Genomic DNA, 6,257 nt, shown 5'->3' with positions numbered 1-6,257 from the left:
ATAATTTTGCTATCTATACATATGCGTATTTATTTAAAGTGATTGTTTTTGCAAAATTGTATTTCATGATATGCAAGAAACAAAATTATAATACATCATTTAATTTAATAAAATGTGCATTTGTATTAAGGAATTATTATTAGAACATGTGTCAGATGTCCATGTTTCATTACTGTCATGTTTCAATTTTTCTCTTGAATTACTAAATGGTGTCCCATTTTGTAGACAATGTTTCTGAGCCTTTTATGTTCCAACATTTCATATATTCAATTTTTCATTCAAATTCAATTTCATGAAGATTTAGAAAATGATGTTGATAATTGACTTTTTGCACACTTAAGCACTTTGATTGCTACTACAAATGCATTAGTTTACTTACAGATGACTCCTATATTCTAATGGAAGTAACAAACATTAATTAACTGAGAACAGAAAAAATTCCCAGTGACCTCAAGACATTATATAAATATATAATGAGATATAATCCACAGAGGAATATGTAAATTCAGGGTGCAGGAAGAAGTCTTAGATCAAAAAGATGTTGGTGAGTGGAAGGTTTTCTAGTGGAGGGTTTCACAATAGAGAAGTTTTGAGGTATGTGAATCTATAACATTGGAGAATCCAAACAGGCTGGGATATTAAAAAAAAAAAGTAAAAAGTGTTTGATATATAAAAGCACATGTTTGCTAAAATTGTCAACAATCAGATTCCCATCAGTTCCTCCAGGAAGTTTTTCATTGCTTTGTCCCTATACTTGGACTTGAAACAAATATCAGGGCATTAAGCACTCTTGTCACCATATCAGGTTTTCATATGTTAATTCTAGGAAATCCTAGAAAATATCCCTGGGATTGATATCTTGCTTGGAAAGACACCGAAAAAAACAAAAACGTGGGAAATTTTGGCTTAAATTAGAGTGATTCAGGTTGTGTTGAAGATAGAAGGAAAGTGGGGTCCTATCAACCCCTGCCCTAGGTGGGAAGTGTGTACTAGGTAGTCCAAACTGTCCAGAGAATATAACAAAATTAAATTTCATTTCGCTACATATGGATTTCCAGTTTTCCAAGCACCATTTGTTGAAGAGGCTATCTTTTACCCAATGTACGCTTATGCTGCTCTTCTCTAGTATGAGATAACTGTATTATTTGGGTTTGTCTGTGTGTTTTTTATTCTATTCCATTGTTCTTTATGTCTACTTTCATACCAATACCATGATGCTTTTGTTACTATATTTCTTTAGAACAATTTAAGGTCTGGTATTTAGATGCCTCCTGCTTCGCTTTTCTCTCTAAGGATTGCTTTGGCTATTCAAGACCTTTTGTTTTTCCAAGTAAATTCATGATTTTTTTTCATTTCTATGGAGAATAACATTGTATCTTGGCTCAAGACCTCACTTTGAATGCCAGGTGCAGTGGTCCCTGCCTGTAATTCTTCTGCTCAAGCAGGAGAATTGCAAGTTCAACCCAGGATTGGTGACATAGAGAGATTATCTCAAAATAAAAAGAGTTGAGAACGTTCAATCCACAGTCTTGCCCTCTTGTTTCCTACTGATCTTGTCTACTTTCATTATATTGATGATATTTTTCTGAGATCATGCTCTCTTACTGAAGAGAATAGACCATCTTTGTACCAAGCTCATGGCAAGAGGTTGAACTATTATCCCTCCAAATTTAAGGATGTTATACCATTGTAATGTTATTTGGGTAATATGAGCAGATAAAGCTAATTTAATGCCTGGGATACTGTTCAAAAAAAATCAGATTTTTCCTGTACCGCATGCAATAAAGGATGCCTAGGCTTTTGTAGGGCTCTGTATTACTGGCACACTTTATTCCCTATTTATCTCAATGTCTGTATACACTATATTAGTTCAGTATAAGAGGTTTTATAGGCCTGGATTGTTGTCCAGAATTTAAAAAGACAAAAAAAAAAAATCTTGACAACACAAGTATAAGCCTAAGGAAACCGTGTACCAGGTATGCCAATGCATCTAGATGCCAATATAAAAGGTGATCTGAAGCCAAATGTCTTAAAAGAGCCACAAGGACAAAAGTTATACTTATGCATTTTGTTGCAGTTTTGAAAGAAAGCCGAAATGAAACCCCTTTAGAGTGACAGTCTTCACAGTGCACAATGCCTTAGTATTGGTGGAAACACTGACCCAGACACTGGTAGCGACAGTGCACTTTGGCCTGCCTTCTACAAAGGCAGGTAGATGATCTATTTTAACCACCTCAGTCCTCCATAACACTGACGTCTACCTTGAATCAACAGGACACAGCTAAGCATTTAAACAACTTATGAACCTCCAAGTGGCAGACTTTGTTGAGTCTGGTTAATTATAACAATCAACTCATCCCCCAGGCTATTGCACCAATGCCTGTGATGTGACAAGTGCTGAAGGGGTTAGCTCCCGTACTAAAAAGTGCTTGGTATACAGATGGGTGTAGCAGGTGGATCCCATGAGTCTGTATTGCAGCAGAATTAGAACCCAACCAAGACACTCTCTGGTTTCAGACAGGGAAAAGTCAGAGCAATGAATGGGCAGACCTACGGGTAGTATGACTGACAGAACATCAGAACCATGAACCTTGATTGTTTGGGGTGAAATATTGGGCAGTGTGTCAATCCTTAAAATGTAGATGGCACAATCACAATTGGAACAATGATTTATACTGGGAAAACATTGCTGTAGAGTCATGGTGTGGCAGCATATGTGGGATGGTGGCATGAACCAGGGAGACAAAATTGACAACATATCAGGTTCCCATCATGTTAAGTGTTCTACCCTTGGAAATATGGAGGCAAATACTTTCCTTAAGGTGTAGGTCCTGGTGTAACCCAGGTAACTGAACTGGCCTTGTGGGCACAAAGAAAGAGTGGACTTATGTAGAGTGGAACACAGCTGAGAAGGTAGGACCATAACTGAAATATAGTGACCTGGTGGCAATTGAGACCTTATGTTAGATGTGTTCACTCCACGACCCCATGACTTGACCCACACGCAAGAACAAATAAACAGAACTGTTCAACCTGCATAGGACTCTAGATACTGGTGTTTCACATGTCATTAAAGGATATAAGTACACTATAACTAGTGTGTGTGTGTGTGTGGCCTCATAAAACCCTTTCCTGGCTAGAAAGCTAACCAAACTGCCACAATCAAAGTCTTGAATTTAAATGTGATGCGTGGGTATACTCATCCCATGGATAATAACTGAGGCACCCATTTGACAAGATGTGTTGTTCATGATTGGGCTCAAATGAATGATGTATTAAATTACTTATATCTGAAATATAACTACCAGACAATAAGATTAATGAGGAGAGTATATGCCATAGCCATATATGGGCCTTAATAGGTACACACCTTGATTATCCAAAGTCCTCAGATAATTTTGACTTCCAATCCAGACATGGTAGCACACGCCTGTATTCCCAGTGACTCAGGAGGCTGAGTCAGGAAGATCACAAATTTGAAACCAGTCTGAGCAACTTAGCAAGGACCTAAGAAACTCAGTGAGACCCTCTATCAAAACAAAATAATAATAATAATAATAATAATAATAATAATAATAATAATGATTTTAAAAGGTAGGGGATGTGGCTCAGTAAAGAATCCCCAATACCAACCTCTCTTTCCTCCAGAAAAAAAAAGCAAAAAAGAAAATTTTAACATACTTAAGGCAGGTATGCCCTCCTCCACCATCACCATGAGTATCTGGGGGCATTGGTACCTGCCACAAATACCACAGGTGTCCAATCTATGCATCCAGATTCTTCCCAAGGTGACAGACACACAGAGTGATAATTTTATGCTAAGCCCAAGGGAGGAGACTGTTAGGTGAGAACTCAAATAGTCCGTTCTCCCACAGTGGATTTGATGTTACTTGTCCCAGTGTGTGGTATTGCTGAGCCCATCTGAATTGGTCCATGTTCATCCTGTTGGAATCTGGATCCCTGGTCAAGGCTTATGCCCTGGATGGTCTAAGCAAGTTTGGGGTGCTATCGTCAGCTTCTTCATGTAGCATGCTTTTTTATTCCTAGTTTTAGGAATTGTTAATGGACACTGTCCCATTGACCAACATGTGCAGTTTTCTCTATCAATCAGCTCCCAGCTTCTGCTGCTCAGTTGTCTAATAAACATGGTGCCACTATATTTATTGTGTTGCTGGATGGTGCAGATTAGCCATTGCTAGTCTACAATACTTTTTCTTTTCTTTTCTTTTCTTTTAACCTATGTGTACACACATTTGCTGTTTATCCTGGTTTCAAATTAAAAAAATCAGTGCTCCAAAATCACATGGCCCTTGATTTAATAACAGAATTTGGGGAAGGAGTGTTATTATCAAAACAAATTGCTATGTGTACGTCTCTCATAACAATAACATGCCAACCTCATGTCACTTACAGGCCCAAATTGCTACCCTTTCTCTGTCTGTATCATCATTAGGACTGATTCCTTGGTCTGAATCCTGGATCTCTTGGTATAAAAAACATTGATTGTTATCCTCATTTGCTTATTGTTCTTTCTTTTCCTGCATGTGCCTCAACTGCTGCTTTAGAATCTGTCAACAGTATAGATAGATGGTTTTGTAGAATACCACCAACAAAATGATAAAACCTTAGGGGCTCAGGGAACATTGTATACGGGAGGACTATAGTATTTTAAGAGAAATTATAAGTGGAATATAAGGATCCTCACCCATATGACAATAGCCATCTTGATAAGTGGTATCTTACCTATTTGGTGATCCAGTAGATTCCTACAGGATCGCTAGTATTTCATGTTAGCCACTAAGGCAGATTATTGGACTATTTCTTAGTTGATTCTTGATTTATTAATAGCTTTTTATTGGGTGGGAGCTTAAGTATACTCCAATTGGCCTCAGATTGCCTTGTTTACTTTAGCATATTAACCTCTTTTCTCCTGCACATGTACAGGGATCCTACTGTCTTTCTGCTGCCAAAGACATATTGCTTCTCTTTCTAAGCTCTTAATTAAATAATTGCACTCCATGGGGTCCTGCATTATTTTTACCTCTTTAGTCTCTCTGCATCTTCAGTTTTTCTCATATGTCCATGTGCTACAAGTTATAAATTATTCTTGTCTTTCTTTGTTTTTATGGTGGGGTTGTGTTGCCAACAATTTTGGTGGCTCATCTAATTAAAGGTTAAGTTTTTCCCTTTGTATCTTTTCTTAGAAAGGATCTCTCTGGATTGTCCCCTACCAGCTGTGAAATGCTGTTACTAGTTACTTAAAGCTTTGTTATATAACTTCTCAGTGACCTTAGCTGCCTGATAAGTTGTAGAAAAGTTATAATTTGTTTAGTATATCTATTTTTTTTGTGTGTGGTTTTGGAGATTGAACCCAGAGCCTTGTGCATGCAAGGCAAGTACTCTACAAACTGACCTATATCTCCAACACTAATTTTTTAGTATATCTAATTCAAGAACAATAGATTTTTTTTGCCATACTACTGACACAAATCTGAGCTTCTAAGTCTTAAATTGAAGCCATAATTATGATAACATTGAATTAAAAAAGATTCAACTAAATAAAATTAAACACAGTTTTTCATTAATAAATCATCCTATAGAATACTAAAATAAACTCAGAAACTGATAAATCGAATTCTTCTAGTAATAGTATATAATTCTATTTGAAAATATGAAAATTGCAAGATGTATTTTCATCAATAGATAAAAGAATGTAATCATAGTCTGTGGTGAGCCGTTCTAATTAGACTGTGGCCGCCATTAGAAGATGGCGCCGGCTTCCACTGTGGCCTGTGACAAACAACTCCTAATATGGAGAATTGGCACATAATCCCTTACCACCCTATGAGAAAGGTCCACGTGGCAGCTTAAGATTGGTATGCTGGAGGCTTTATTAGGCTGTGCTTGGGCGCTCGGCGACGGGTCACTAGAAGATGGTACATGAATCAAGGCCTGAATAAACTGCTGAAAGAAGAATCCTGTGTCGTGTTTTCCCTTGCCGGCGAGGGGTCGCAGCAATTGGTGGCCCGGACGGGGAATTATATTCCTCGAACCCAGGATCCAGAACTTTCAGCAGTCAGGGTGGTGCACCAGTAAGTTCCCAGGTAAGTGGGAATCCGCAAGTAAGTAGCGGGACGCTCCTCTGTAGAAAAGGAGAGAGCGGGGATTTCATAGAACGGAACGCTCCTCCGTAGAAAAGGAGAGAGCGGGGATTTTTGTACTTTCACTTTCATTATATCTTTGGAGACATTATGGGC

Source organism: Marmota marmota, unplaced genomic scaffold (genome assembly GCF_001458135.2).
Source record: "Marmota marmota marmota unplaced genomic scaffold, marMar, whole genome shotgun sequence".
In the NCBI taxonomy this organism is placed as follows: Eukaryota; Metazoa; Chordata; class Mammalia; order Rodentia; family Sciuridae; genus Marmota; species Marmota marmota.
This window is presented reverse-complemented; position numbering follows the sequence as displayed.